Below are 24,651 nucleotides of genomic sequence, written 5' to 3' on the forward strand. Positions count from 1 at the left end.
CAGTGGCGGCTGGTCAATAGAGGGCGCTCGGGCGCCGCCCCCCCTGATGAAAAGCGAATTTTAATGATTATTATTTTTTTCAAAATAATAATTTGAAATTAATATTTTTTCCTTATTGTACCTGTGAATGTGATAGGAATTCTTAAAATCGAGCTGTATATAAAATAAAACCATTATTTAGAGGCTAATTTGCCTACAGGTTCATTTACTGTCTCTGTTATATCTATCGCTCTGTGTCTGGGGCGCTGGAGAAGCCGCCCGAGCAGTGTACCGGCTCAGCCAATCAGTGACTGTTGCTAAGTAAAAAATATACGGAGCAACAGGTAATTTAGCCAATCAGCGTCGTCAGATTTTATGCCTTTGGGGCGCAGAAAATATCGCCCCAAACCAACATTTTGGTCTCCCGTGGCAACCAGAAATCGAGGGGGGAATTAACCGAGGAGCTGTCCTCGGTACCAGGATGGCTACGCAGTTTTCATCAGTTTCAAATTCTGGTTCCCGTATAATTTACTTTTTTAAAACAGTGAGGACAGATACCACACGGACTGTTACTGGAGTTAGAGACCTATTTATCTGAACGGATTACAAAACATGAACTCTCAAGGGACACATGAACGGTGCTGTCAGCTAACGTTAGCCAAGCTAGGCAGGACTAGCAGCAGAGCTTCACAGCTGGATGAAAAACACAAGTTTCACGGTGAGGAAATACAACGAACAGGTGGATAAAACTCTGTGGGCCGGTGGCGGGAGGCTGTTATGATGCGACAGGAGGCCGTGTAGTGTGTGAGAGGAGCACCGGAGGACCGGAGCACCGTTAACCGGCACATCAGAGACTGCTCTCTCTTGATGCTCGGAGACAACTTTTGGACTACATGCTGTTGGTTCGTCCGCGGTGCGTTCACAGCTCGTCCCAGAGCGTTTTTATTAGTTCATCCAGCTTCTGGGACACTGGACTGGACACTGTTATTCCTGAGTGACACCAGTGGAAACTACTCACCCAGGCTGTGACAGGACGTCTGTGATGCGGAGCATCAGGCTGCAGCACTGTTCAATATGTTTACAGGTGTGACCAGTACGTTCACAGTTAGACTCATCATCAAACCTGATAATGCAGCAGTTAAGTTAACATCTCACATCAGCAAGGTCAGACCAAACTTAATCACGTTATGCTCCTCCTATAGTGCCTCCTTTGTCTATAGTTAACATTAATCACTGCTGTAGGTTACATCATACACATGCCTTTTAATAACCATATTTTTGTATTAAGAGTATTTGCTAATATATTTCATGTCCACTGTGTGCCACCAGTGAAAGACTACTGTTTGTTCATTGTCATTATCTGTCAAACTGCTGATTTATCAAAGGCAAATAAATAATTAATGTTTATCCCTAAAAATGGGTATGGGGTTCTTTTATCAAGATGGTCACCAAAAACTTCAGGGACGAACAGCCCCACCTAGAATATTTTTCACCAGCCGCCACTGATTGCCACATACCCGTATTGGTCAACAGGACCTCTTGCCAGTCTGGCCTCTCTTGCCATTCCTGCGTGTGGTCTTTTTTCTCTGCGGCGTTGAGCAAGAGTATTATTCCTATTTTTGTACTCCACTCTCGTTTTTACTTTACAAATGATTTTGGATGGCTCCTGAAAATGTGGGTGGGATAATGTGTCACCATTGTGGCACTTAACACATAAGGATACAGCTAATGTAAGGATTACTTAAAGGAAAGAACCATGCTTTAAAAAAAAACATCAGGCTGAACAAGACCTTGATAAATTAGTATGATTTTCTTGAATATTCTAGCTTTGTTCAAACAAACCATGTTTACAAAGTCTTCGCTTCACATCAGTGAAAGTTACAAACAATTGAAGGAGGTGGGGCTGGAGATTACCTGACAGCTAATATTGATAATAGTCCCATCCCTACCTGACAATGTTTCTCACAACACTGTGGCACATGGCTCTGGATGGGTTTTGGTCGTGCTGCATCATTTGGTCCACAAGCACGACCACGAAGGCCTTTTTCTCGTCAGGCAATGGTCTTTCTTCTTTTTCAACTCTAAGTCGAATTGCTGAAGACACCTGGTCCCAGTTGTCAACATGCCATGGTACACCAGGCTGTGAAGCTCTTGACGTGCTTGGGGCAGTGCTTGTAGGGCTGGACAACAGCTGATTTGTTGGCTGGAATGTTGAGTTCGCAGAACTTGGACTTGGGGAACTTGGAGCACTTGGATCAGGAGCAGAGGCCAACTCCATATTAAGAGTAACAAGTCCTAGAAGCACAAAAACAATTTTTAAGATTGAATTAAGCTATTGACCCATAGCCCTACATCAAGATGATTAACCACTTCATCCAATAATATTTATAGGTATTTATAGGTAACCAATGTGTGAGCTTGGGGCTACAGTTATTAAATCTATTGTCTTCTAAGGCAGTGACATGAAAGAGTGAAAAGTGTAATGGGTGAAAAGATGAATTTACCGTCCTTGATGCCCTTCATTAACTTCCGACTTTGGATAGGTTTGAGGTATTTCACCAGATCCCTCTCCTCCATCAAGGTAAGATCTTATATAGACTCGACCCCAAGCTCATCCAGCATGGTGGTAAGAAGGTCATCAGGGAGACCAGGCAAGTATGACCATACTGCTTCCTTGACCTGATCTCATTAAGTAGTGAATTGTCAAACACTGAAATTTCTCATTTTTGCCATCCTTACACTGTATGCATATTCCCTACTATAGTCTGTTCAATCAACAAAGAAAATAAAGACAATGTAACTGTATTTAAGGCTACCAAAAAAAAAAAACCACTTTGTTTGCTATGACTACATAGCCTGATCTACTACTCACGTCTCTCCTCACGCATCCTGTATCCTCACTTTCCTCCCTGCTCATACTGCCTCTGGAAAAGAATGGTGGAGAGCAATAAGGGACTGATCATACACATTGTATGCTGAAAGAGGATAGTAGTCCAGTAGATCTTCCTGCTTAATGCACACATAATTGTCTTGGGCCACTCCAAGGTCACAGTACACACCTGTGTCACATAACTTTACAAAAGTATGTTTCTCTGAGACAAAATAGACCGAATTATGAACAACAATGACTAGCATTATCTTCCCCATAAGAAGCCCTTCATCACTGTTCTCCAGTAAAATGTACATCCCCCTTCTGTAATCTGTGCCTTTGACTGTAGTTACAAGCCACTGCCGACTGTAACTGGAATGGACAACTGGCTACAGATGCCCTGATCCTGTCATTGTAATCGTCAACATGAAAATCAGTCCCCTTTTCTGCTTGTACAAGTGGAGGGAACAAGTTTCCCGCACTCAAGTACGCTTGTAGAAGTTGGTGCCTCTCTGCTAAAGTTTTGCACAAATTCCTAAAATTGTGCAATTTTCTGGCACACTGTTTAAAAAATGTATGTTTGCTCTCAAATCGAAGTGTCCATAGTCAAATAAGTGGGCCAAAGTGAATGATGAGAGATGGATAGTGGCACAGATAATGGTGCTTTGGTCTGAGGGGGGCATTGGGGAAAAGCCTTGTCCTGTTGTACATGTACTCCTCTATGAGGACTTTAAGATACGCAACCTGACCCTCTGTAATGACCGGTGCACAGATGAGCTCCACAATCTCCCTGAGCTGCAAAATGATTTGCCACACCTCATTTTCGCAGGGGTCTTTAATCCTGTCACCCACGATGAGTGGGAGAAGTCTAAGGAAACACCAGTTCTGTACTGCATGCCCACTGAGCTTGTCGCTGCTGGGAGAGAGGTCTGCTGGTTTATCCTTACCATCGTTAACTTCGTATCTGAACTGGTTCTTGCACCTGTTTAACTGCAGATATGTAAAATGATTATCCTCAACTAAATGGCGAATATATAAAGGAAGGTCATAAGCTATGACTCCCTCAAATAGGTCATGGCCCAGGCATGGTGGTAGGCCAGGCTGGCAAACATGGAAATGTGAAAGCTGATTGAAAGGAGAGTCAAACTTGATGCCGCACACAGAGTCAGTGGCAGTAGTTTCCTGCTCTTGCAAATTGCTTGTGTATGATTGGGCTGTTCTTTGGGTACCACACGATATAGGATTAGTCAGGAAATCATCTCTACACACCTCACAGCAGCGACAAAAATAAGTAGACCGACTAAAGTTCTCCAAGAATCCCCCAATAGAATGGGATCCCAGGTTGTCTCCTGCAATGGCAACCAAAGAGCCCTTTAGTACAACGCCATCAGATGTGACTACACCTCTCTGCTCCAGAATTTTTAGATCCTCAATCAGGGGAGCAAACACTTTATTTACCCCAAAATACTTAAAGTCCTGTTCCCTACATAAGAGAACAAGTTGCATCTGATCAATAGAGGATCTATTGTGAGGCAAGATGTCAGTCAGAGTTAGGTAAACCGCTAAAACCTTGTGCTTTTTTTTCCCTGAGCCCAGGGGGTTGACAACCTCAAAGGCATCTTGGTACAGTATTAAACCAAGTGAAGAAGGGTCAGCTTTCAACATTGGGTTACTTTGAAAACCTTCTCCATCCCTGACATCCTGATAAACAGCATCAGTAGATGGCTGCAAACGTGTCATGGTATACTGTTCACGTAGAGACTCATTTTTGAAAAGTGTCACCAATGTGTCATGTATAGGAACATACTGAGCAAAACATTCTTTGTCATTTTCATCATTGCCCAAGAGTAAAGGCACGGGATGAACATAGTTAAAACACTTTTTAAAAGCAGCCTTCCTCTTTGCATCTGTACTGAGCATCCCCCTGTTATAGAGTGTGAATAGATCATCTTTGTTCATTTCCTCAATGGTGCTGCTTATAGTGGCCTGAGGGATTCCGAGTTCTTTTAGTTTCTCACTCAGAATGTTTAGGGAATTGGACAGGCCAAGTTCATGAGCACTTTGAAAGCCATCAATAATGGTTTGAATGGTGCTTGCTGGTAAGAGTAGCTTAGATTGCAATTTCAGGTAGAAAAGTGTAAGGTTCTGTAAAAATAGGTTTTCGTCGACAGCTAATGGCATTTGTGGTTCATTATGTTCCTCGGCAGCTTCTGAATACGACTGACTGGGTCCTGGCAATGGCTCTGCAGGAATAGACTTGTCCAAAACAAGGTCATCTAAAACTGAATCCTCTGCACACCTATGTTTTCTGGAAATATGTGAAGCAAAAGTCATCACGTGTGTGAATGTACTGTCACAACCTCTAAATGGACATCTTGTTTCCAATCCTCCCCTTATGTGTATCTTCAAATGCTTAATAAGAGAGGCCAGAGTGTCACACTTAAATGCACAAACATCAAGCAGACATTTCATGGGTGTGTCAGGTGGTAGAGCTGATGTGTCAGGCAATATAGGCCCAGCAGGCTGCATGTGGGACCTATGTTGCCTATACATATGAATTTGCAGTGCTGTGTGTACCTCCGTGAGCAGTCTGACAACCCACACTGGTAGCGATAATTGGGGGCATTGCTATGCAGTTTTGTGTGCTGAACATATTTATACACATTCTCAGACACATGCTCACAGCCAACAAATTTACAGTTGAACATTGTGGTGCATGTTAACTAGTCACCTACTTAATCTCTCCTCACTCTTAGCCTGACACTGAACAGGATGGTTGACCTGCCTGACACTGAGCAGGATGGTTAGCCTCGCCCTCTGATGACCTACAGTAGAAAGAAAAGAAAAGAAAAGAAAAAGGAGAAATTACACAAAGGCAACCAACATTACGAATTTCAGTTTGAATGCAGATTATCATCATAGTAATTTAATTTTAGCTCTATGTCAAAAATGACAGTGGTGTATATTGTTTTTTTCTGTAGGACGTTGAGATTGCTCACTCAATGTAAAGTGCATTTACAACTTTTTACAGTTATTCATTATAAATACCATTAATTAAACAAAACACCCAACACCCACAGGAATGTTTGTGATTGAAATATTAAATACCTTAGTTGCACCAGCACTCAAACAGGAACTACCAATTTCTTGGGGGTAACACGGGCACACCAGGATCTACAGTAGATTTCCAATCTGGAATAGAGGCATAATCAAGCCATCATATGGTGGAAGTTTGACATTTTATGTCAAACGGTAGTATGGGAATACTGGTAATGTCAAAGAAACACCGCTAAAGAAACCCTGCTGCAAATAAAATAGACACTGCAAATTAAAAGAAACGCAGCTGCAAATAAATAAAAAAAATCAACGAATGATGCAAATAAAAAAAAGCCACAACATAAGTGAATTACTGGGTTTATGAGAGAAGATGAAGAGGGAGAAATAAGTAGAAAAACGAACAGGAAAGTGAGTGAAAAGGTTGGTGTTTAATTTCACTACGTGTACTTTTCAATGTGTTATGGTTAGGTCCTGTAGCTGAACTGAAGGATGTTGTATTATTAGCATCGGCTAACACGGAGAAATACAGTGTCTAGGTGCAGCAAGACCACTCAGAGGAGAATCCATCGATGAACTCGGCAAATTTACTCGAATATGCAGCAAAGCACTTACATGTACCGCCGCACGCTCTCACTCTCGAGCAGACTAACCCCCGCGAATGGTCATGACCAACAACAGGTAGTACTGAGTCTGGAACGAGAACACATCCGGCGGCTAACTGACCAGCATCCTCCAGTTCAGCTTCAAATCAAACCTGGGCTATACGGCCTAAGGGACTGTTCGTTATTTATCATCAGTGCCACCGGAGGGATTCACAGGACTTTTTTTTTTTTTTACATGACCCCCCTGTCGGAGTCAGTAAATTTTAACATGACCCTGCATTAAGCCTTATCAAAAGATAAATGACCCCCCCCCCCCCAGCCATCGACACGTGACATCGCATCACGTAGCGCGTGACACTACATTATTTCATTTTGACAACCATGTGTGCAACACCTTCTCGTCAATCCATGCCATTTATCAGCTGTTATTAAAACCCAACTCATCAATAACAGAATCGCGATTTTGGACCAGCTCACATTACACAACAAGCCATTAACAATTAATCCACACTCAAACCGAAGCAACAATAATGTGAACCGTACTCAACAACAACGTATTATTACAAGGTTTACGACAGATATGACAGACAACTGTGTGTGTGTGTGTGTGTGTGTGTGTGTGTGTGTGTGTGTGTGTGAGAAAGAGAGGGAAAGAGAGAGAGAAAGTACGTAAAACCAGCTAACTGTTAGCTACCGTAGCTCAGGCGTCGGTCTCCCGTCAGGTAAAAGCTGCCGTTTATTCCTCAAATGTAGTTCATGAAGTTGTCTCCGGTACAGTTATCCATCACTGCAGTTGAATTAGCCGCTAAACTGCTGGACGCTAAAACCGAGGGGGCGTCTGTTTGTTTACAATTCACAAAAGCAAAGTGAACGTACGTGCTGCTCAGACTATGTAGAGTTACGCAATGAGGCAGGCAGGCAGCGTAGCCTCTGTACGGTACTGAAGTTAAACTCACTCACCAATAAAAGACGTGCTAAGCCGCGGGCAGAACCCCTATTGAGTTCTTGGCGAAGCGGTTAGCATCGTCGCCTGCGGTGCGGGAGACCCGGGTTCGAAACCAACTCAGGGCAGATCAGGGCAACATAAAATAACGTTGTGATTCGGGGGCCGTTGCTCTCATTGTCATCAGTGCTTGCAGCTTTGAAATGTCCCGTTTTTGTTTTGTTTTTGTTTTCTGCGAGCATTGCAGTGTCCTCCAGACAAAATGTTGAATGACCCCCCCTCACTGACCTTTTTTTTTTTAGTGGACCCACCCCTCAACAAAGAATATTATGACATGACCCCCCCCCCATTTTCCTCCGGTGGCCCATTCCATAAATAACGAACGGTCCCTAACCATAAAACACATTGAAAAGTACACGTAGCGACAATAAACAAACCATTCATTCTTCTTTTTATTCCCCCCTCTTCTTATTCTTCTAGTCTTTACTTCTCTCACATAGCCTGAATCGACTTATCGACTAACTACTTCCAGCTTAACAACAAGACAAGTGCTAAGTAGCTAAGCTAACGGCGGTAGCTAAGCTAACAGCGGTAGTTAAGCTAACAGCGGTAGCTAAGCTAATGGCAGTAGCAGGCAAGACGTTACCTGATAAACCCCCCCCCCCCCCCCCCCCCCCCCCCCCGTTGTCGAACACGACATGAGACAAACTTACTCCAGTTAGCTCAGTCATGTTGTAACTAAGATATCCGCTGGAGAAATATTTTTTCATGGACCGTTTGAATCACTGAGTTATTAAAGTTAAACAGCTAACGGTTAGCCTGGCTAATCTGTGATAACCTTGACTATTTACAAAAATATACACACATAAATACGGTAGTAATATTTGTCACATCATTGGTTTTATAAACTTTATCAACAACATTTTTGTCTAAAGGGTGATGGTGACATAGCGAAACTCTTGTCATTACTAACACTACTAGGCTATTAGCAAATGCTGTAAGATAACTTGGAACAATTTCGGCACTTGCCAACGAAGTATAGCCTATGTTATAAAACGGAAAGGTGAAATCCGGCGATCTGATTGGTTGTATTCACCTTATTCTCCGGGGCAACCATGGAGTCAATGGAACGCTGTGAGATTGTGTTGGAACTTCCGGTGACGACCGGAAGTCGTATAGTACATTAGCAGTAGCTTGATTATTTGAGTCCGTTCTCAGCTGTTTCTTGTTGACAAATCCCGTTGTCGATTGCAAAAAATGACGAGCATTATAAAGAGGAAGCTACAATCACTGGAAGAAAACGTGTGAGTTTTTATAGCAGTTGAGCATCGACCTCATCTTCTGTCCCAGTGTGTGTGGAGCTCTGTACGACCTGCACCCACCTCCATCTACTCTAGAGTCTGGTTAAAAATAATTAAATAAATCCCTGTGTCCCCGCTGATTTCAGCCAAGATGAGCAGCTTGTTTGGAGAGAGTAGGAGCGAATTAAAAAAAAAAAAAAAAAAGCTATCACAGCCCGAAGCAACACTGTTAATGCACATAAGAGGCTGCTTTTAATTTCTGACAGCTGGACACCCAGCTGAAAAAAATCTGAGAAACCATTAGGAATATTCTATGGGTTTCTAATGGTTCCTGATGGTTTGTAATGGTTTGTAATGGTTACTTATATTTTCCTAATGGTTCGGTTTGTTTTTCTAATGGGATTCTATTATGTCCTACTGGTCCCTACTAGTGGTTCCTACGGAGTCTAATGGTTTCCAACAGGAGTCTAATGGTTCCTACGGGAGTCTAATGGTTTCCAACAGGAGTCTAGTGGTTCCTACAGGTGTTTCTATACCAGTCTAATGGTTACAGTGGTCTAGTGGTCACTACAGGGTGTAGTGGTCTCTGTGATGGAGGAACACAGATGTCATGACTTATCCATCCAAGAGGAGGGAAAAGAACACAACCTAATGGAGGTGCTAACTATTTCGCAATTTTGTGTTGTTTATTCATTACGTCCCCGGTGTGAAACAGCATACTCCAAACTTCTTTGAAATGCAGGTCTTTTATTGACATACACACAATACAATAAAATTTAATTATTGATTTATTTTACTCTTAAATCTGAAGGTTTACAGCTATCTTTATTTATTCAAGTTAGATTTTAACTTAGATATAAAATATTTTTCTGAGCAAATATGAAGCAAAGTTGATACAATTATCCAGTCAATTTTGTATTTTTGATTCAATACTGACTATACGAAAATTTAAATCAACACACACGTGGTCAAATACGAGTAAATTAAACTATCTGCGACCTGACAGGCAAAACGCAGATAAATGTGAATTTATAGGGGAGAGTGGGGGGGAGGAAGGGGAGAGAGAGGAGAGGGAGGGGGGTTGCTCTCTGCCTGTTGCTAGCCTGTTGCTGGGGGACTTTTACCAGCTCGACTTTTGATTGGTGCATCGAACATGCAGCGTCACTGTGATTGGCTCTTGGATTAGGCAGTTGAAAACCTAACGATCTCCGTGGATTTTCGCACTTCGACAACGGCTGGAGGAGAAGGAACCAGAGCAACGGCTCCCTGTCCTTTTGATGGAAGAACTATGAAAAAGGATGCGTGATACAGGCGTGGTGACCGGAGAGGAAGCCCAGAGATTCAGAGGTACCGGTACTAAGCTTAAATTTAAACGGAGTGTCATGTCCGTTGACAAAACGTTAGCGTTAGCATTAGCATTAACATTAGCATGCCTGGCAACACAAAACGGGCCTGTAGCTCGCTCGCTAACGTTGCTCATACTAACGTTACCCAATATAACTTTGTTAGACAGTGAGGCAGTGTATGTAGCTCGCCTTTTTAAAGTTTTTCCTGCTCTCAGTTTGTCAATTCGTGCTAAAAGTCTAGCCATGGTCAGCTAACGTTAATGTAAAATGGGCTAACGTTAAGGGCTCTATTAAAAAAAAAAAGTCCGTTATCTAACGGTTATAGCAGCAGCGCGCGAGACAGCTTTGTGGACTGTGTGTGTGTGTGTGTGTGTGTGTGTGTGTGTGTGTGTGTGTGTGTGTGTGTGAGAGAGAGTGAAGTAGTTAACTTAGCTGCATTTTTTTTTATGACCGATAACCAACGCTCCTTAACCGTTGAGGTAAAAACATCGACTTTTTTATTTTTATTATTTTTTTTGCTGTTATAAAACACACCTGCGCTGCAACGGCTGATCAGCGTGTGCTCTGTATCAGCTGGAGGTTAGTCTAACAGTTAGATGTCCAATGTTGAACTGTGTTATTATTTTTGACATGGGCTATAGCTTCTCAAACTGTTGATCTATATGATGGAGGAAACACTGAATGTTATTGAATTTTATTTATCACAGCTAAGACATGATTTGGGTTAGGGACAAGCTAGAAATATCTCCCTAGTTAAGTTAAATTATCTGAGTTTATCTTGACTGCTTTCCTTGTCAAGTGTGCAGCTATTTCATTTCCCTCTGTTTACTTTTTTCAGATAATGATGTGGATGGTGTAACAGTTGAGTGAGGCCTCGCAGACACCATGGTGCCCATTTAAAGGATCATTGAAAAAAGCAGATCAAATTCAGTTAATTCATCAACAATCTCAAGGAGCCAGTCACATCAAGGTGAGCGTGTGTATGATGCTTTCAGAGCTTTCCTGAGTTATGTTTATATGTTTTTAAGGAAGCTTTAAATTCAAAAGTTAGAACCTGCAAGAACCAGCCAGAGAAACATGTCCAAAGTCAGTGGTGCACATCAGACAAGTCAGATGTGTATTTCTAACCCCCCCCCCGCCCCCCCTCTCTCTCAAAACTCTCATAAGGCATCAAGCGTTCGTGGCGAGGACCCATTCTCCATTGAGGCTTACGTGAAGGTCCAGCATAGCCAGTACTGGAAGATGCACCCAGACACTAAGGACACCAACTATGGTAAGTGAAAACGTATCTTAAAGTGATAGTTGGGATGCAGACTACAGGGGTGCAAACTTGTCTTTCGGCGAAAATCGCGGCGAGGCGAGGCAATGCCCCTGTCTCTTTAAGGCGCGTGCACCTTATCTGGATGAAAACAAGTGGTGGCAGCGCTGCTCTTCTGTCCAGCAATACACACCTGAAGCTTCACTTTTCATACAAACTAACGCGACTTATATGTTGCACGTGCTACATCAAAACATGCCTGTGCTAAGAATGAATCTGCCCTGTAGCATGGCTGCTATGGGTAAACAAGAAGAAGAATCGCGACCAATTAGCGATTAGCGCGTTTAGCATTTATTAGGCTGCAGCGTGACCTGTGCAGCAGCAGGAGGAAGAGGAGGAGGAGGAGGAGGTTGACTGACTGTGGCAGGACACCTCTGTCTCTGTTTCACTTCATGTTGCTGGTAAATAATGTGGTTGTAAAAGTAGTAGGCTAAAGTTAAATTATTTAGTATGCACTAATTAAAGGGGCAGAGCTTTAAGAGACCTTTTAGCTTTTATATTTTATAAGATATAATTTTTGTAAGAACCACAATTAATAAATATAGGTTATATATTTCAGTGAATATCTAATTGTTCTTAGCATTTGTTAGATAACTTTCTTTGCCCAATAAATTAAAACATGTTGGAACTATCGATGTCTCCTCTCTTGCAGCCAGAATCTCACCTACTTTTAACCTCAGACTGTCACAATGATGGATCAGATGTCAGACTGCCTCATTCTTTCAGTTTTAACCTGAATATACAAGACACGATTGATTTTCCCAACGACCAAAGTATAAGAAACCGAACTGAAAACCATGACCACAAAACCGTGAACCGAACTGTTTGCTTGAACATCTTTTAAATACATATTGCCGCTTAATATGTTTTATGTAACCTATGGCATTTTTTTTTTTTTTAAAGTATATTTTTTTTTGGCTTTTCATGCCTTTATTTGATAGGACAGTTGAGAGTGTGACAGGAAATGGGAGGCAGAGATGGGGGGAATGACATGCAGGATAGGGCCGTCCGACGCGGGACTCGAACTGGGGCCGCCTGCAGCGAGGACTATAGCCTCAACACATGGGGCGGGTGCTCTACCAACTGAGCTAAACTCCGCCCCAACCTATGGCATTTTTAAGCTTCATGTGTGTTATTGGACAGAAAGAGCAGCGCTACCTCGGAGCATAGCCTACGTACAGAAAACACATTTACATCAATAAATAAATGTTTCCCCCTTCACATGTTTCAAAACCAAACACAGAGAGACAGCTTGTGCAGGTTTAACAGGAGCAAAAGCTATGCTAACCTGAGTAAATCTGGACCCTAGTCTCATGCTAAAATTGACTGTAAATTCACCTTTAAAGTTGTTTTGTTTTGTTTGGGGGTCGGTATCTTCTCACCTTTTTTACCCCTGATGAGTTTGCACCCCTGAGACTAGAATGTTTATTTGTCATGGCACATAAAAATACAACATAACTCAGTTTTGCAGCTTGAATTATATTCAACAAGATTTGGACCTGCAGTCCCTCGCTTTGTACTGGAGCAAAAACTCCCCCTTTAAGTCTTGAAATGTTCTTGAAATTCCTTTTTCTTGAAAGTCAGACTTTGACTAAAATATGAATATTTTTGTCTTTCTTTTCCTCTCCAGGGAAAACCAAAAGACTCTCAGCACTTGGAGTAAACTGCTATCCCTGCAGACCCTTGACTTCATCTCCCTCCAGGGATGCTGGGTGGTTTTTTTAGTGGGGGTCCTGCTGTCTACACCCCACTTCCCGTGTCCCTGTCTCTCTCCCATGTTTGTCTGTTTATGTTCAATATGTTTTAAGGTTTTTACTTGCTTCATGATGGTTTGATGGTTCATGTTCTGAAAAGATGTAATTAAAATCACAAACTGCAACGAGTTGTCACGCCCCATATGTCCTGTTCCCAATTCGGAGGGGAAAATATCCGAATACATACACAATTACACATATGTATAGACATGTCTCTGGTGCCCAGTGTTAGGACGCTGCTATAATTTCTGTTGCAGGAGTAGGTTTCTCAACATTGTTCTAATAGTTTTAGATCCTAATGGGACCAGTTTTCTAATGGTTTTCGCTCCTAATGGAACCAGTAGCTTTCTAATGGGACCAGTAGGTTTCTAATGGTTTTATATCCTAATGGTTCCTAATGGTTTATTTCCTAATGGTTTTATATCCTAATGGTTCCTAATGGTTTTATATCCTAATGGTTCCTAATGGTTTTCCTAATGGTTCCTAATGGAGGTTCCAATTCCCATTAGACCATTAGGAACCTAATGGTTCCTAATGGTTTTTTCTAATGGTATTCTACTGGATTTTTCAGCAGGGCATTGCGCTACTTTTAATTATGAAGCTTTATCCAAAAACAAAATAAACTAGAGGAACAACTTTCATGTTTAAATTGTGTTGTATTTTATATATTTTACTGATCGCAATTCAGGCTGGGTGTGCGTATGAAAATATGCTACAGTGTTTCTCTTTTCTTTTCTTTTTTTTTGGAGGGGGCGGGGGGTAGTTTAGGTGACAAAGACATTTTTAACTGTGAAAATAGAGATGTATTCAATATTTGCATTTGGGCAATACTGCTGTAGGCGAAACAAGTTTATTCATGGCCACATTTAAGTTACAGTATTTGAGGGAGGGTTTTATTTCTAAATCCCTCCGTTTATTTCTTTTACACATTAGCGAGCAGGTTCACAGCGTGAACAGCGTGTCCCGACCCGACCAGGCTCTGGACACGGAGCAGAGACCCAGGTCCGATAGTGCAAGGCTCTCTCTGAAGCAGAGGATGAGGCCAGCTTCCCGTCAGTCTTCACAGACAGTCCAGAGTTGAACGAGTTTCTGATCATATAGTTGTCAGTTTGCTCCAGGTGACAGTCGACCCTCACAACAACCCCCCCCCTCTCTCAGTAAATAGTTCCGACGTCCATGCTGCAGCTTATATCCAAGTAATATAATAGCCTATAAATGAGCTCCTGACGCTCAGCTCAACAGTTGGTAAACAGCAGCGGATCAGCGCGATCTCTCCCTCCGTACTGGTTCTGCCAGCTCCACTTGGATTTCAAAGTAAAAGTCACGCTGTAAATGAGTTAAATTGTGAAACAGCGGCGCTTTTATAGCCGATTTTAGGATTAAACTCTGAATATATGAGCTAAACATCTGTTACCATAAGTTTCCATGGCGATCTAGCTGGGTTGAAAGAGAGAGTACAGGAAAGCCTGGCTTTAGACTCAATAAAAAATATATAATTATAAAATATAACCCACTAAACTCGCTTCGAAGTACACCCCTCAAGTGTTGTCCATGTTGATTTGATTGTCTGTATTGTAATTGTCCCGCAATATAGCCTACTGCAAATTCAGTCGATTGTTTACATCAGTTTTTACTTCCGCATTTGACTGGAAGTCGTAACACAATCGCTGCCAAACCGGAAGTGGCAAAGTGGGCGGGGCTACATAAGGTGAATACCACGGCTACTATTCTAAAGCCTTATCACAGCGTAAGCTATCACTCCGCGTCAGGCACGTATGACTGGTATGAATGGAAGTTGTTGTCATGTATCCATGACAACGGACTGTTGCAGTCCGTAGCCCAAGACAGCTGATGTTTTTACGATGTTAAAAAACGGACTAAAGTAGTTGAATCCACATGTTTAAGGTGAACTTTCACCTCCGGGGAGGGTTAACAATGATAGAGGGGATTGAGGAGTGACTTTCATCTGAAAAAAAGCAGAGGAAAAGACGAGATGCAGAGCTAACTAGGAGCTAACGTCTGGAGAGGTGGGACTATTTTTTTCACAGTGAGGCTATTTTATTGGATAATATGTATTTCTGGTTGAATAAAACTACATGAAATTGATTGCGTATCCCTCTTTCATATTGCCTTTATTGGTAACCGCTTCGCGTCGGGCCGAACAACGCCCCTTAGCCGTGGTATAATGAGCATATACCACGGCCTGTCGTGATATATTGCTTAATTAACTGTCATGCGATAAACGTTCCTTTGAAAATAAATATCATTATCATATTAAAACAACATGGGTGTAGAGTGCTGCAAACATGCATCCTGCTCACCTTCTCCATTCAGCCCGACCGGAAGAGAAGTGGGACACGGCGGCGCCTTCAGTTTAATACAGCTGGGTTATGGCATGTGACTTTCCCGGGCTTCAATACAATATTTTACTGTAATAATAATGTTTCATGCTGTGAAATCCTTTTTTTTTTTTACTGTGTTGCTGTGATATTACAGACCTTGTTGTGATATAACAGCAGGTTTTAGATTGCAAGATTTTACTGTAAAATAAGAGTTAAAAGCTGTAAAATCCAAGGATACTGTAGTTTTTACAGGTATTCATTGGGATATTACAGGAAAACTTAATTACAATAAGTTACTGTAAAATAATACTGTTAATTATTGTGAAATGCTGGTAATTTCTAACAGTGTAATAACAATAGTAATAATATTTTGACTGACAAAAATTGCCAATAAGAAATGAATGGTATCGGTATCGATGAAAATGCAAGAAAAAGTATCAGTATCGTATCGAATCCTAAAAGTGTGGTATCGCCCATCCCTAGTACTATATAGCCTATACTCAGCATCTCTCATCACAGAAAAAAAAGAGAGACGGACAGACACACACAGAGAGAGAGAGAGAGAGAGCATCCTTTACGCTGATTCCATCCCTGTTACGCATGGTGTTTGTTTATGTTGTGATTAGTGTAGCCTACACCTCTCATCTTTCTTACACAGGGTTTGAATAAATGTGAGTTTCTTTATTAGTTATTAGTTGTTTTTTACACTGGGCAGCGGTTCTCAGTGTATCAGATCAAACCTGATTAAGGATATTAGTAAACTCATTATTCGGCCACTCTGAGCTCGGACTTGCAGTGCGCATCGCCCGCGGCGCAGTTAAAGGTGAGGAGAGGAGCTCATTTTAATTGGTGAAGATCCGAATCGGCTGTGTTGATCCCACTTAACGCCTTTCTCTCCTCCTCCTGTCTCCTCCCCCTTTGTCGTTTGCGCCGGTAGGAGGGACAAGGGGAGTACCTGCGCTGGCCAGCAGCGGACTGCGCTGTCCACCAATCTTGCAAAATGCACCTGGACACGCCTCGTTGGCGTGGCGAAGCTGCGCTGCGCTCGGTCTAGGAAACTAGAGTCTTCGGGCTCTATTTTCGTAGGTGCAGGCGGGGCGGATCTGCCCTGCGCTTCGCCTTCGCCTCGCCAACGGGGTGTGTCCAGGAGCAGTTTGCAATTTTCCTTCATTGCACGGTGAGGCGCAGCGGGGCACATCCCGCCTCCTTCCCTCCTACCGGCGCAAGTGGCATAGAGGGCGGAGAGAAAGGCGTGGAGTGGGTTTGACACAGCCGAGTCAGATCTTCACCAATCAAATGAGCTCCTCTCCTCGCCCTTAAATCCGCCGCGGGCGAAGCGCAAGTTTGATTTCACCGTGGAAGAGGGAGGCAGGAGGAAACTGATGTTGTCGCAGTGTCCGAATATATGGTCACGCCAACAGACCTCACGGGCTGACTATGCAAAAGTAGTCTGGGAGGGAGGAGGAGGTTACTGATATTATGCAGGTTTGCTCTGACATAATGAGAGCTGTTGCCCAGTAAAAAAAAAAAAAAAACACACACAAACACACACACCCCTTTTCCATTAATAAAGACACTCATATTTAGTAACCTATATTTAAACCTGTGTGCACAGATCACAACATAAACAAACAGCTGTGAGTAAAGGAGGCATCACGGAGCGTCTCTCTTTTTCATTTTTCTTTAGAATTTACCTGAGATGGGAAATGTGAATATCTGCTCACTATCTGATGCTGAGGCTGATTGTGGTTTGCTGTGAGAGATGATAGTTTATTTGTTTTCAGTTTTATTTGTTATGGTCGCGTGACGATGTGGCCACTCGCCCGCTAATAAATCAATAATTCAGTGTTAATTCAGTCAGGCTGAGTTTCCATTAAGCATGCCGACAGCCTTTGATCTGTCATCAGTGTGACGGGACAATCGATATAGATATACGTGTAAGTGCTGATTCAGATAGTTACAATAAATAGTGGTTATTGTGATTATTAATTGCATTTAAATGTGCCTGGAACTGTGGAAACCTGCCTGTGAGGTCTTGGTGACGTGTGCGCACTGCGCGCTGGGCAGTCAAATTACCACTGCGCTGGCTGCGCTTCGCCTTGCGCCAAGAGTAGACCAGGTTGGAGCTGGCGAGCTTTCGGCGCACATGCCTTTTGGCATGAAATTGTCACTGTCCCCCTGCTGCGCGGCCACACCCATCTCGGCGCACAGCAGTCTACCAATTTACCAAATCCACTGCGCACGTTGTTGCACTGGAGGAAATTACCACTGTGCTGGCCTCGCCAGGGTTCGCCTCGCTGCGCCCCCCTGAGTTGCGCCAGGAAAATAGAGCCCAAAGTGTCCATACAAGTACAGGGAGGGACTAGAGGGGTCAGAGACTGATGCATCCTTTTGCCTTGATGGAAACTATGACCTGCGACCCACCCACCCATATTACTCACAGATCCAGTTACAAATGGTGTGGACGAAGACAAGCAGCATCATTTGCTGGCTACGGAGAGATGAGCCCTTTCTACAAGAAACTCTTCCCAAGGCTGAATCTTTCTTCATGGACCACCTCCTCCCAGAACTTGTCTGCCGCTGCAAAGACCCTGACTTTCAGCCCTTGCTTTAAGATTGTATGTTCTTTCTATAAAGATCTCAGTACAGTCTAATACAACGACAATTCCTAAATTTGGGTTTAAAACACACACACACAACAGCCACATTATCAAAGGTTTCACTATTGAGGACAACATGGGTATCCAGTCTCTTAGTATTTTTGATACAGTTGAGAATGGAAGCCCAAATCTGTAGGCAAGGTCTCTGTTGGTGAGTCTAAGTCTTACTTTCATTAGAACGAAAAGGAGGTGGTTCTCCCAACTTAACCCACCCTTAAGCACAAGTGTGCTTCTTTTTACAATATCCAGCAGCCACATAACCATTTGTAATGACTGTAAACCAGTAAAAAAAATTATTTTAGCATTTGTGTCTTTTATGGAATCAAACCCAAACTTAGACTGCTTCAGTTGCTCCTTCAGATGTTTATTTTCTTCCTGTGTGGCATACAGTTCTCTTTTCAGAGCTTCATAATCATGACAGAGCTGGTTGTACTGCAGGTTGAGTTGGTGCATTTCTTTTCTGGACACAAACTTACATTCATCTACAACACAAAAAGGAGATAAATTAACTTATGTGCAACACATCAGCTTTCATACACAGACACACACACAACACACAGACTATCTGTCTGTTTCTCTGTCACTCTACTCACCTGACCACCAACCAACCAACCAACCAACCAACCAACCAACCAACCAACACAAACACACACTTAATAGTAGGCTATGACTTGTGCATACCTTCAGAAGAATCTACAGTATCTGCTTCAGGCTCGCTTGTGGGGCAGGTAGCAGGGGCCTTATCTTCATCTCGTATTCTCTTTCTTTCATATCTCGGACAAATAGAGTAGAGTTAAGTTAAAATCCCAAAATAATAAACACATTAAGAGATAATACAATAACATAATAAAGAAAGACACACATGAATATCTTATTTGCTCAGATAGTTAACAATGTGTCATCACTACATATCAAAACGCAAAACAAAGTTTTAGCTCAACTATGTAGGTCACGGTATAGGTTGTAGCTTTTGGTGTTTCAGCATCATTTAAAGTAGGTTGATGAACAAATGCATTTTGGCCAAAAATGTAACACTGAAATATTTACCTACGCAATTCCATTAAAGTCAAACAATAAAATAAAATCTTGAAAGTTATGGTGGCTCACCCCAAGAATAAAGTGGTTTTCTGTCTCTGGACTGGAATGACCAACTATTCTTGGCAAAAAGATCTTGTCTGTGACCTTTAGCACAACAATAACATCAGGTGGGACAACACGTTCCATGTTAATAGCAGATGTGTTTTGTTAATTTATACAAAATGTATCTAATATGCAAATAAAAGAAATTAAACAAAAAAGGACCTACAGGAATACGCTTCACACGTATGTCACTGACAGCTTTACTTTTTTTCCATTCACGGTGCCACAAGATGTAATCAATATGCACCAAAGAACCACACTAAAACAGAAAACATAGCATACATTTTAGTAAACCTTGCTCAGACATTAAAAATCATACAGGGAAGGAGGAAATTAAACTATATTACTGTGTGTTCTTGAGCCAGCTGTGCTACCCAATAGTTTACAGCCTGAAATTCAGAATACTTGTTTTAATACAAATCTGAATTTGTAATAAAGAAATAGAAAATACAAATACTGCTGTAAATGTCATAACAGTTCATTTCATTTCACCAGTATTATTTATCTTGTCTTCGTCAGTCAGCCATGGCATACTGAGGGAAGAGTGTCCCAACAACTCTGGTGGGCACACACTCCGAAGGTCCTTTATCGACAAAGGAAATCTCCTTCGGCAAGTAGCCAGGGGTTGATTTTGATCCAGAGATCCATCAAAGAGTTCCTTCAGTTTTGCCTTAAAGCAGAAGTAAGCGATCCGGTCATTTTGGCTAATGCTGCGTTCCAGGCAGGCTTTTGAAACCGTAAGTTACAGCTTCAAGTCACGACTTACGACTTTGTAGCGTTCCAGGCAACACGTAACTTGTGTTTTTCCGACCTGTTGCCTGTGAAAGTCACTATAACGGCCACTCGTAACTACCGACCCGTGAACTCGTACCAGATCGAACTGGTACGACTTCACAGATCGGAAAAACACGAGTTACGGGTTGCCTTGAACGCACCATCACTTCCTGTCAGCTGATGGAGTTAGCAGTCCCCGCCCTCGTCCCTACGTCACCACATTCACGCGCATCCCTTGGCTGCACACATAGAGAGGACCGCCCCTTTGTGCCGTTCTCTCTCCTCATTGGATAAAGGTTGTAGGATACAAGGAAAGTTTTCTCCTCGGCTCAGAGCAGAGCAGAGTGACTGACAGACCCGTGTTTCGGACCAAACACTCTATGTAAGTGATTGCCGTCGGAAGATACAACTATTTAAGACTTATATTAACACAAAGATTCCGCTTACTTCTGCTTTAATAAACACATTGTAATGGAACAAGAAATGTTAACAAATATTACTCATGGTGTCATTTAAGACCAAAGGAAAATAAGTTTGATTACCTTGTCATTATCCCCAACATCATATGATTGTGCTACAAATGAGGACTGCACAACAGTAACATGTTGCGAACCTAGAGGGGCAGACTGAAGACCTTCTCCTTAAAAAAAAAAAAAGAATTAATGAAAACATAAAATTATTACAACATATGTTGTGAACCCATGTTTATTTTTATTTTGTTTATTTATTGTTGGATCCCCATTAGTTGTCACCTATGGTGACAACTAATCTTCCTGGGGTCCCTAAAAAGCAAGACAAATAACAGTTCCTATACAGCGTTCCCAAAATAAAAATCACAAAAAATACAGAATACAAAAATAAAATAAGAAACAAGCAATTAAATTATTCCCATGAAAAAAAAAACATGAATCATGAAATAAAAATACTTAGATGACTAGGCAAATATGAGTATATGTATACATCCATAACATGGGCATACACACACCCACTCACACACATCAAATTCCTACAGGCACATATGGTATGCATATATACATTCACACGCACCATGCATACACAAGTACATACATAGTACTGTACAAGCACCTACACATACGTACACACACATATGCCCACACATTCACAGACACATTCAGAGCTGTCTGTTGTGGTCTGGTCACAATCACAGCAACACACCAGAGACGCATCTGCAATTAGCGCACCAGAGGTGACGAGAGGAGACGCTGCCGTGCAATCAGTGCCAGATTGTGCCGTCTACTCCCGGTAGTAACTCGTGTGACAGCAAGACTATTGTGTTTTCTGCTGTCTTGTGACCCTGAGACTAGTTTTGTATCTAATCAAAGCCTCTCTCTCTTCTCCATCCCGGACGCTCGGCTTCCTGGGCTCAGGCTGTCGGCGCCCTCGGCGTTCTCCCTCTGCCCCACACTGCTCCTCGGGCCGAACCCCATCAGGACCCCCCCCCCCCCCCACCTTTCCCTGCCGTGAGGGTTTTTCTGAATAAAAGTGCCCCTGGGCTTTAACCTGCCAGAGCTGTGTCCTGGTTCCTCGTTAACCACAACACTGTCTCTATACAAGTTTAAACTAACCTAATTTCTTTACTCACAACAGCTTTGGCTTTTTTTTTTTTAAAGGGACAATACACATTAATGAACATTCGTATGTGTGCACAAATGTAAATGCGTCAGAGTTAGCAACTTCTTCTAAAGTGCAAGTGCAAGTTTAAATAGGTAAAGTGCAAGTCTAAATGGATGGATCCAGAATGTGATGGCCCGCACCCGCCGCCTGGGGTTTGTGGCTCACACCAACAGGAAGTACAGACGGTTGTACATTTTTAACATTATATCACTCTGTCCACTTTTATATTATCAATTAGTCTGTAATAAAGTATCATATAGCTTCTGACCAAACTTATGGACAGACTGGAGTTCCCAGCATCCCATGCAGGCCAACAGACAACTGTGAACTGCACAGTGCCTCCATTTCTGCCTTAAACCCTCTGTTGATCTTATCGTTGTGCAGATCAATCAGCACCCTCACAGTTTGCACAGTATCGTACAGATGCAAGTTCACGATTGAACTGCTCTGCAACCGACGAGTTTACCTCTGTTCTTAGGGTGGGACAGATGTTGAGGCTTCTCAGCTTCTCTCCTGGACGTTTTTGATTTGTTTGGGGTGAAACCTGTCATACAGGGAGTATCTGTCACTTGTTCCTGTTACTGGATGTCTCCCTGACATTCTGTCACTCTCTGGCAGTAGTAGTGGTAATGAGGACCTCAGGTTCTTCACCCACTGCATGTCAAGCTTTAGTTCCTTTGTGGCTGCCAGTTTAATGTTGTCGGCAGTTGGGGCACAAAGTCTTCCATCATGCTGTTTGAAAAACAACTGTTTTGTCCGATTGTTTGTGTGGCGGGCAACCTGTCCAGCTATGTCAGAGATGTAACATGTGGGGAAGTGCTTGAAGCTGAGCAGCCCGTCTGTGTGGTCTCTCGCTGACTCTGTCCAAAACAGGAAGTTTTTTTTTTTTTTTTTTTAAGTATATTTTTTGGCTTTTTATGCCTTTATTTGATAGCCATAGTAGAGATAGACAGGAAAGGGGGAAGCAGAGAGAGGGGGAATGACATGCAGGAAAGGTCTGCCCGACGCGGGATTCGAACCGGGGACGCCTGCATTGAGGACTGTAGCCTCTACATGGGGCGGCCACACACACACACACTGTTATAAGGACTGGAAACACTGGAAAATGTTTATATATAGTATACTAAAAGGAGAAAAGGTGTTTGCGCTCTTGCTCACTGTCCAAAAAAGATCCTCTTTTCAGTTGCGCAGGCCAACAAACATTTGAGAGCAACAGGAGGAAAAGGCTCGCACACTGATCAAAAAATGGTAATGTCCACAAGAGATTAAAACAACAAAAAAGTGCAACCATGGTGATAAAATAAAGAAACAACTATAAGGCTTTGTCCACACGAGCCCGGGTATTTTTGAAACCGTGAACATATGTTCCCGGTTGTATGTTCTGTCCACGCGCAACCGTGCTTTTGGAACCCTGAAACCGTGGTTTTTTGAAACCGGAGTCCAGGGTGGGGTTTTCAGCCGGGGTTGGTTTCACCGGGTGCGTGTGGACACTGCAACCGTGATTGTTTTTCTCATTTACGTCATAGCTGCACACGTGCTGATGTAAACACTGCCAGCCCGCAGAGGTTGTTTGCAGCGGTTTGCAGAAGTTGACGTGAACTCGCAAAAATGGAGGTGACAAAGTGGATTTTTATTATTACACTTTTTTTTATTATTTTTTTTATTTTTTACATCATCTAAATGCTGTTTGTATAGTTTTTCGATGAGAAAAATATAACGAAACGGTCGTCAGGGCGATCCTCTTGTCAGCTCCAAACTCACCCTCAATCACAGATCACAGCTGGTTTTCCACACAGCATCATTTACAGTAACAAGTGACGCTACAGATCAGCTGGGCCGCTGCGGTGTGTTTTTAAAATGACATAACTACTACAGTAGCGCCGCAGTTTCTTATTCCCCACCTTGTTTGATTGAGAGTTTTTCGGGATGATTTTCATGAATGAACAGGCAATAGCCTATGTCACTGTCAGACCGGGTACGACGGGAGGGGGGGGGGGGTCACTGCTGTCATGTAGTGATAAAAAGAGCCTATGCGGAGATGAGGAACGAGCCAAAAGCCGAACATTTATTCGTGACGTCCGCGGTCGATATAAAGTGGATATGTTTAATTCATCCATGTTTTGACACACAACAGCCAGTGATAATGAGTTGCGCCGCACCGACAGTCATGTGGCTCAGCAGCCAGGTGATGCACACAGCACAACAACACAGCACACAACAACACACAGCACAAGAGTCAGTCAAGACACAGCGCAGCAACATGTGCAGGCTGCTGCAGCAGTGCACGTCAAAGGGACACCGCCGAAAATAAATAATAAATAGCTAAGGCTGCACGTAGTTTTGAAATTGTTTTTGCGCATGTTTTCATCCATAAAATGACCAAAAATGAACACTATAAGCGGATTTCTTGATAACGAATTATTTAAACAGCATTTGTATAGGAATGATTCCGTCCCAAGCCTTTTGATCCATAAGCGGTTTCCACTGTATTTTGATTGGTTAAAACAGCCTTCCACACGTGCATTGCGTCACTTGGTAGCGGATTCCACGGTTGCGTGTGTACGGAGTGTTTTTATTACACCACTGGTGTGGACGCTTAGCAAAACTCCGGTTTCAAAAATACCCGGGCTTGTGTGGACTAGGCCTGAGTAAGACAAAAACGTTTCGGCCTACACAGCCATCTTCAGTCTGTCTTAAGAGGCAAATCACACACCTGTGCTCTATTTGTAGATTGAGACAGAGTCAAACAGTGGCTGGATCCATACATGTTCCAGGGCCACATCTTGTACCACAGGGTGAAACCTGAGACTATTGAAACAAATAAAGTAAAATAAAACCTGGTACACCCTGATTTAGTTACTTTTAGCGACTAGATATGCAAAACATTCAAGATCAAGTGCAAGAAATGCAGAGTTAGCAAATTTCTGCATC

General features: G+C 42.6%; 1 long non-coding RNA gene across 1 annotated transcript; it reads left to right on the forward strand.

Moving 5' to 3' along the window:
* Nucleotides 1-9,974: 9,974 nt before the first annotated feature.
* On the forward strand, nucleotides 9,975-13,243 carry LOC146975319 (uncharacterized). The gene is made up of 4 exons (XR_015037340.1): nucleotides 9,975-10,098; nucleotides 10,936-11,067; nucleotides 11,265-11,370; nucleotides 13,046-13,243. It is a non-coding gene; the product is annotated as an uncharacterized LOC146975319 (long non-coding RNA).
* Nucleotides 13,244-24,651: the final 11,408 nt, after the last annotated feature.

Source organism: Trachurus japonicus, chromosome 13 (assembly GCF_045865225.1).
Source record: "Trachurus japonicus isolate A0001 chromosome 13, Traja_1.0".
In the NCBI taxonomy this organism is placed as follows: domain Eukaryota; kingdom Metazoa; phylum Chordata; class Actinopteri; order Carangiformes; family Carangidae; genus Trachurus; species Trachurus japonicus.